Source organism: Xyrauchen texanus, chromosome 30 (genome assembly GCF_025860055.1).
Source record: "Xyrauchen texanus isolate HMW12.3.18 chromosome 30, RBS_HiC_50CHRs, whole genome shotgun sequence".
Taxonomy (NCBI): domain Eukaryota; kingdom Metazoa; phylum Chordata; class Actinopteri; order Cypriniformes; family Catostomidae; genus Xyrauchen; species Xyrauchen texanus.
Genome location: NC_068305.1, coordinates 9,665,467 through 9,674,140, shown reverse-complemented (window position 1 = coordinate 9,674,140; position 8,674 = coordinate 9,665,467). Strand labels below are relative to the sequence as shown.

Sequence of the window (8,674 nt, the reverse complement as noted above, 5' to 3'; positions counted from 1 at the left end):
ACCCAGGGAACAGAAACGAACGCAAAAAATAAAATAAAAAAACTCTCCCGCTCAGATACACGCAGCTTTAAAAATTCATCAATAAACGAACACAAGTGAGGCTACAGTGGTGCAATCAAGAGGGTTTTTCATTCTGAGATTGCACATATTTCCCTCGCACGTCCAGGAGTGACGGAACATGCGATATTCACGTTCACCTGACACATGAGAAAGGGCAGCGAAAGAATCCCTGTTTCATCTGCTTGTTTAAGGTTCGTTGTGTAAATCTGCTGTTTACGTTTACAAGTTCTTATGGTCCCGGACTGGTCTCGGTAAGTGACGCTTAACCTGTCCGAAGCGCTCCGAAAGAGGGATTGTGATGCTGATGCTGGAGCATCTACTGACCCATCAACACCTGCACACCTGCGCATTAGTATAGCCGTGTCCCACGCAGGATGCCGAACAGGTATGATTGCATGTTTTCTTGGTAGTAAATGAAGTCCATTACTTTTGAACCATTCTCATATAGCTAGACATTAAAGTGTTATTCCAGAATAATAGAATGTTGTACACTGTATGTGTGTGTGCCTTGGCTGATTCAAAATAAAAAATTGAAAATTAGAATATGTGCTGTATTAGCCATCCCTAAAGAGCTATTCCAACAGGTATTTTGCCGGTAATTAGGCTGTGTTGGTTAATATTGCTAACTACATTAGTTAATATTAACTAATAATGAAAAGTACTTGTACTGCACCTAAATGTTAGTTCATGTTAATTTAAACATATTAATATATACAGTTTATATATATATATATATATATATATATATATATATACTATATATATATATATATATATATCTATCTATATATCTATATATCTATCTATCTATACTATCATATCTATCTATCTATCTATCTATCTATCTATCTATCTATCTATCTATCTATCTATCTATCTTTATTAAAACTTATATACATTAACATTGGTTTATGCATTATTAACAAACATGAATTAACAATTTTATCTTTTTTTTTAATAAATTTACATTAACCAATATAAATAAAAGGCATTCAAAATTAGTGTTCCTTTTTTGTTCAAGATTGTTAAAGCGTTCATTAATGTTACCAAATAAAACCTTATTGTAAAATGTTACCTTTCCACCTGAACTGACGCTGAAAAAACCCTCGCTGTGTAGCCTCAAATGAATTTAAGTTGATTCAATCACATTCATTTTTTTTTACTTAAATAAAACCAGTTAACTTAGATGTTACCACATGAAGGTTAACTGACAATATTTTTACAGTGTAGCAATGTCTATGACAACAAATTATGCATATATAGTATCAAATTATTAAATTCTCCAATAAAATACTGCTGAATATGATTGTTTGATATCATGATAATGTTTCTTTGTGTAAGGAGTATGGTACATGATACAGAATACAGGAGCTGTTGTCTTCTTAGTATTCTATCATTTTTACGAATAGTTTACAGATGAAACACTGTGAGTGTTTGTGAATGTGGTGAGAGTATATGACAGGAAGCACAAGCGCTACTGGAGGTTGGCTGTCCTTTTTACTTTTGTGTTCTACAAGCAGGAGCTGCAATGTCAAGAGAACTCCAGTTAAAAAGCATAAAATATTCTACTTTCTTTTACTCTCCATCCCATATGGGGCTTCCTCTATTCATTCTTGTGTTTGTGTGTGTCTTGATAAGTATGTTTGCTCTCTGTGGCGTAGCATGTATTTGTTGCTGTCTGTTATTACTGTGAGGGGGTGGTGTAGCTGTGTTAACTTGTTCAATCTGTCATCATTACTTTGTTTTTTCCATAATGGGGATTCTGGGATTGACCTCTTCCTAATCTCATCTGTAATGCTTAGCCAATGCAGATCAATGTAGAATTTGTTATTAGATTATTCTGATTATTAATGCAGTGTAACTGGTGTTTTTTCTCTTTTTGTTTGAGCATCTCAACCAGCCTGACATTGGGTCTTGTGCTGCAACCATTGATTATTTTGATAATCGAGTAATCTAATGATAATTAGAACGATTATTCGACTATTCGGGCGATTATTGCAACAATTAATCATTAGCTCTTAAAGGGGTCATGAATGAGAAAATCAAACTTACCACGATATCTTGACATATAAGAGTTCATTTCATTATAAAAACATACTGTAAATTTCAGAATTAACTTCTTAATTAGTCCAAAGGTGCTAAAATGACTTGTTCTCTACTTCCTCCTCACTATTATGTTATAGTGAGGTATTACATCAGCACAGGTCAGCCTCTACATAAACAGATCAACACCTACTTTATCGTCGACACTGCTTAGGTCCGCCCACCTGTCACAGCGCGGGCACTTGGGCAGATACACCTCCGTCTCCAGGACCCCCTCTAGGACCTGCAAAGCTCCTAAATGCTCCTGAGACGAAAGTCAGATGTTCGCTCCGTTAGATCCCGGGCAGTCAGATGTTCGTTCCGGAGCTGGTATCAGGACCACTCCGTCCCCCAGTGGAAAATCAGCATTTTCCTTATTTTCTTTCACCACACCCCCTTCGGGCTGCGGTACCCACATTCTCAATAAAAGAGTGATTCTCACGGCCGGTTCCCTGGATGCAGTTACCTCGCCTCCAGACCCACTACTGCCCATACCCGCTGACGAGTTCCAAAGATGTCTCTCCAGGACCTCTTCCTCAGTCTCTAATCCGCCCCCTGCCAGGTGCGCAGAGCAAGTTAAGTCCTTTGAGTCTTTTCTCAGCACCCAAGCCTTGGGATGCGCTTTTGCCTCCCACCCCCCCACTGCGAAGCCCCACCTGGTACGTCAAAAACGATCGTCCCTCTAGTGCCCCTCGTGCGGAGCTAGGACGCATGGCTTTTTCTGTCCAACTCGCGATTCAATTCGCCAGGCTTCCGCCTCGTTTCAGCGGTATTCGCTCCACCTCGGTGCACGGCAAAAAATCCAGCGCTTTACTGGCTTCTATCAAGAGGGTTGGAGACCTGTAAGCGTTCTCTGTCAGTGACACTTGCCTGGATTTTGATCCGGCAGATACTCACGTCATCCTAAGACCGCGACCAAGGTTCCTACGACTCCCTTCAGGGATCAGGTCGTGAACCTGCAAGCGCTGCCCCGGGAGGAGGCAGACCCAGCCTTTTCGTTGCTGTGTCCGGTATGTGATTTGCGTATCTATTTGGACCGCACGCAGAGCTTTAGATGTTCTGAGCAGCTCTTTGTCTGCTTTGGTGGATGGCGGAAAGGGAACGCCGTCTCCAAACAGAGGTTAGCTCACTGGGTTGTTGATGCTATCTCTCTGGCCTACCAGACCCAGGCCGTGCCCGCTTTGCGGGTTCGAGCACACTTGATGAAAGTGTGTCATCCTCGTGGGCACTGGCCAACGTCACCTCCCTAGCAGACATCTGCAGAGCAGCGGTCTGGGCAACACCCAACATCTTTGTGAGATTGTACAATCTCAGGGTTGAGTCGGTCTCGATAATACGGAACAGCCGACCGGGCACCAAGTTGATCCGGTGTGCTTTCTCTCCCAGGTTAGCCACTAAGGTTTCGCTTTCTGGATGTTCTTTGTCTCTAGCCTTCTGGCCTGCGAATTCAGTGGAGGATCCCAGACCCAACAACGAGCCGCAAGTGCTCTGTACTGGGGTAGGGCTCCACAGGCTTAATTCCTTATTTAGGCAACTCCCTGTGTGGTATTTTCCGCAGTGTGGACCTGCGTCTCACTTGGGCAGTCCCACTGTCCTCGGTCGCTGTGTTTGTAGAGCTGCTCCCTCATCAGGTAAGACCTACCACTGCGTCGCTCCCACATGTGGCTTGACAACCCACGTGGTGTATTGGCCACATATCACCTCCAAAGTGTCAACATAAACTCCATATGACAGAATTAAATCTAGCGTACGATTATGGTGATGCATTGGTTCTGTCACATTTTGTGTGACTCCAAGAGAGTTGAGAATATCAATAAATACTAATCCCAATGTGTAATTTTAGTTATCTATTTGAATGTGGAAGTCACCAACAATTAAAGCTCTATCTACAGTAACTACAAGTTCTGATCGAAAATTAGCAAAATCGCCAAGGAAATTTGAGGACGGCCATGGAGATTTATATACTGTAGCAAGGGCTAAAGACGAGAGAGATTTTTTATTTATATCTGACATGTCAAATTATGCATTATTAGTTCAAAAGACTTGTATCTTGTCCTCTGAGTAACTCCAAAAACTTCACTGTGAATTGTAGCAACACCTCCTCCTCAACCCTTCAGATTAAGGGTTCAAGTTTACAGCAATAACCTGGGGGAATAGATTCATTTAAAATAATTTCTTAATCCGGTTAAAGCCAGGATTCAGTCAAACAGAATGCATCTAAACTATGATCTGTAATAATTTAATTTACAATTAGTGCTTTGGTTGAAAGAGATCTAATGTTTAGTAGCCCTACCTTGATATGATGTTTATCTTAATTTTTTTTAAGTTGTTTTCAAGTTTGACCTTAATAAAAATTGTTCTACATTATTTAGTGAGGGGTTTGTGTTTGGTAGTTCGGGGAACAGATACAGTCTCTGTATGTTATCTAGTTGATACAGTCTCTATGTGTTGTAGTTTATGTGACCAGTGTGACGTCTCAAGGCAGCTAGCAGACGTTCAGATTAACCAGTTTGTCTGCTTCCTGACCTTGGCCCCAGTTAGTCAAATACTATCACTATTAAGACTATGAGCCAAATTACTAGAGAGGAGAGCGGCACCTTCCCTGGAGGGATGGAGTCTGTTGTTCTTTAGCAGGTCAGGTTTACCCCAAAAACTCTTCCAATTGTCTATAAATCCTATGCTATTCTCCGGACACCTCTCAGACCTCCAGCCGTTCAGTGACACTAATCTACTATAAACCTCGAAACCACGACGAGCAGGGAGGGGGCCAGATTACATTGTCTGATATCGTTTTTGCAAGTTCACACATTCTTTAACATTATCTTTAGTGATCTCCATCTGGCAAAGCCAGACATCGTTAGTGCCAACATGAAAAACTATTTTAGAAAATCTATGTTTAGCATTAGAGAGCACTTGTAAATTTGATCTGATGTCAAATGCTCTAGCCCAGGAAATGCATTTAACAATGGTGGCTGGAGTCTCTATTTCCACGTTTCTTTCAATAGAATCACCTATGACCAAGGCTCTTTCAAAATTATTCTCAGTGGGTGCATCACTGAGTGGGGAGAATCGATTGGAAACCCTAACAGGAACGTGAGAGTGGTGCCGCTTTACCGAGTGAGTATGCCGCCGAGACATCACACAGACGCAAACGAACAGTGTCTTTGAAGGTTATGGGGACTGTTTGGGGGTGTTATTAATATACATTTAAAAGTAATTGAGGGTTATAGTTATGTTTCAAGTTCTGTTTAATGTTAATTATGTTGTTTTATGTTATGATTTAAGTAACCCTGGGTGAGATTAGTGTTCCTTTGAATTAGGAGAAGTCCTGTTTATCCAAGTAATTAGTATGGTCTTCACTGTCTATCATTGGTGGGAAAATCATTATTCTATGTTGGTAGTCATTTCTATCCAGTCTCTCTGTATGCTTTTCTGTGTATATTACATTTAGTAGATGTGTGCTTGTTTTCCAACGTTCAGGTGTGTTGTAAGTCCCCCCCCCCCACCACCCTTCCGGATGTGGCCCCTGTTTGAAAGGCTTTGGTGAATGACTTAGATACTCTGAAAGGATGTCTCTCTCCTATTATGTACTGTATACAAAAATACACTTTCTAAATGAGGGCAAATTTGACTAAGTTTGACAGATATAGAATGTATAGAGGTTTTCTATGGTATTTGAGTCAGTAGAGTGTGTACAGCGTGTGGTATTTTGTGATAAATCAGCAGAAAAATGAATGTGTAATATTTTGAGCAGTAGAGTGTGGCCAGGCTGTGTAATAACTGAGTGAGCTGTAAATGGGTTTGTTCTCTCATTCACAGCCGAATGCTGGGTGTTGTTTTTGCACTGTTTAAAGGTTAGGTTAAATCAAATCAAATCAAATCACTTTATTGTCACACTACCATGTACACAAGTGCAACAGTAGGTGAAATTCTTGTGTGCAGTTCCGAGTAACATAGCAGTCATGACAGTGACGAGACATATACCAATTACAGTAAACAACGTACTTACACAACACAATAATTATATACAATGTACAGTAGACAATACACACAATATAGAATACACAATATACAATAAGTAAGAGTATATGAAATATATATATATATAAGTCGTTGTATTGAGGAGAATATGTTGACAGTCCAGTGTGAGATTATAGATGAATAAAGTGCAGTGCTAATTATTGATCCTGCAGGTCCTGATGCTGCGATACCGCCTGCCTGATGGTAGCAGTGAGAACAGACCATGACTCGGATGGCTGGAGTCTCTGATGATCCTCCGAGCTTTTTTCACACACCGCCTTGTATATATGTCCTGGAGGGAGGGAAGCTCACCTCCGATGATGTTTCTGGCAGTTCGCACCACCCTTTGCAGGGCTTTGCAGTTGTGGGCAGTGCTATTGCCGTACCAGGCGGTGATGCAGCCAGTCAGGATGCTCTCTACAGTACTAGTGTAGAACCGTGTGAGGATGTGTTGGTTCATTCCAAACTTCCTCAGCCGTCTCAGGAAGAAGAGGCTTCTTCACAACGGCCTCAGTGTGGACGGACCATGTGAGTTCCTCAGTAATGTGGACACCGAGGAACTTGAAACTGCTGACTCTCTCTACCGGTGCTCCGTTAATGGTGATGGGGCTGTGTTCTCCGTCTTTCTTCCTGAAGTCCATTACAAGCTCCTTGGTTTTACTGACGTTGAGGGAGAGGTTGTGCTCCTGACACCAGCGTGTCAGAGTGTGCACCTCCTCTCTGTAGGCTCTTTCATCATTGTCAGTGATCAGACCTACCACCGTCGTATCGTCAGCAAACTTAATGATGGTATTGGAGCTATGTGTTGCCACACAGTCATGTGTGTATAAGGAATACAGGAGTGGGCTGAGAACACAGCCCTGCGGGGCTCCAGTGTTGAGGGTCAGTGATGAGGAGGTGTTGCTGCCCATTCTAACCACCTGACGTCTGCCTGACAGGAAATCCAGGATCCAGCTGCACAGCGAGCTGTTTAAGCCCAGAGCCCGGAGTTTCTCATCAAGCTTGGAGGGCACTATGGTGTTGAATGCTGAGCTGTACTTTACAAACAGCATTCTCACATATGTGTTCCTTTTTTCCAGATGGGAGAGAGCAGTGTGTATTGTAGATGCAATGGCATCATCAGTGGAGCGGTTGTTGCGGTAGGCAAACAGCAATGGGTCCAAAGAGGTGGGCAGAACAGAGCAGATGTAATCTCTGTTTAACCTCTCAAAGCATTTGCTGATGGTGGGGGTCAGAGCAACAGGACGGCAGTCATTTAAGCAAGTGATTATAGTTTGCTTCGGTACAGGCACAATGGTTGATGTTTTGAAGCATGTGGGGACTACAGACAGGGAGAGGGACAGATTGAAAATGTCCGTAAAAACACCAGCCAGTTGATTCGCGCATGCTCTGATGACTCGGCCCGGAATGCCGTCTGGACCCGTGGCTTTACGGATGTTCACCCATCGGATTGATCGGCTTACATCCACAACAGAGACGGAGAGTGAACCAACCTCTGTAGCTTCAGCCACGAGTGCTCTCTCCGCGAGGGCGGTGTTATTGTCCTCGAAACGAGCATAAAATGTATTAAGTTCGTCCGGGAGAGATGCAGCGGTGTTCATGGCGGAGTCTTTATTCTGTTTGTAGTTTGTGATGGTGTTAATTCCCTGCCACATACTTCTGGAGTCAGTGGTGTTGAACTGACCTTCAAGTTTGTGCCTGTACTGGCGTTTGGCTGCACTGATAGTGTTACGGAGGGCATAACTGGCTTGTTTACGCTCGTCCGTGTTAGAAGAATTAAAAGCGGAGGTCCACGCAGTGAGTGCCGCATGAACATCACCGTTAACCCATGGTTTCTGGTTGGGGTATATCCGTATTATTTTGGTCGGAACAACGTCCTCTACGCACTTCCTGATGAAACACGTTACGCTGTCAGCGTAAACCTCGATGTCGTCATCAGAGGCGGACCGAAAAATCTCCGCGTGATCAAAACAGTCTTGTAGCGCAGAGTCTGATTGGTCCGACCAGCACTGGATCGTTCTGAGGGTGGGTGCTTCCCGTTTCAGTTTCTGCCTGTAAGCGTGCAAAAGCAGAACGGAAGAGTGGTCCGATTTGCCAAATGGGGTGCTGGGGAGGGATTTGTAGCCATCCCGGAAAGGAGAGTAACAATGATCTAAAACCCGGTCCCCTCGTGTGTTGAACTTTATGTGTTGGTGGTATTTTGGAGCGATTGTTTTGAAGTTGGCTTTGTTAAAGTCCCCGGTAACAATGAACGCAGTCTCAGGGTGCGCGGTTTCCTGCTAACTTATACACACATACAGTTGGCTGAGTGCCGGTCTGTGTCGGCTTGTGGGGGGATGTATACAGCTGTGATGATGACCGCTGTGAATTCCTTCGGTAGCCAGAATGTTCGACACAGAAGCATGAGATATTCCAGATCAGGAGAGCAGAAAGACTTGATGAAATGTACGTTCCTCTGATCACACCATGATTTGTTGATCATAAAACATACACCACCACCTCTGCTTTTACC

The 8,674-nt window shown here is 43.0% G+C and overlaps 1 protein-coding gene across 1 annotated transcript in view; it reads left to right on the top strand.

The window, feature by feature from the left end:
• Window positions 1-241: 241 nt before the first annotated feature.
• The window catches only part of LOC127624270 (heparan sulfate glucosamine 3-O-sulfotransferase 5-like), a 59,972-nt gene continuing 51,539 nt past the window's right edge, over window positions 242-8,674 (top strand). The window contains exon 1 of the mRNA XM_052099015.1: window positions 242-445. The gene's annotated coding sequence lies outside the window, so the exon portion shown is untranslated. The remainder of the gene's footprint in view (window positions 446-8,674) is intronic.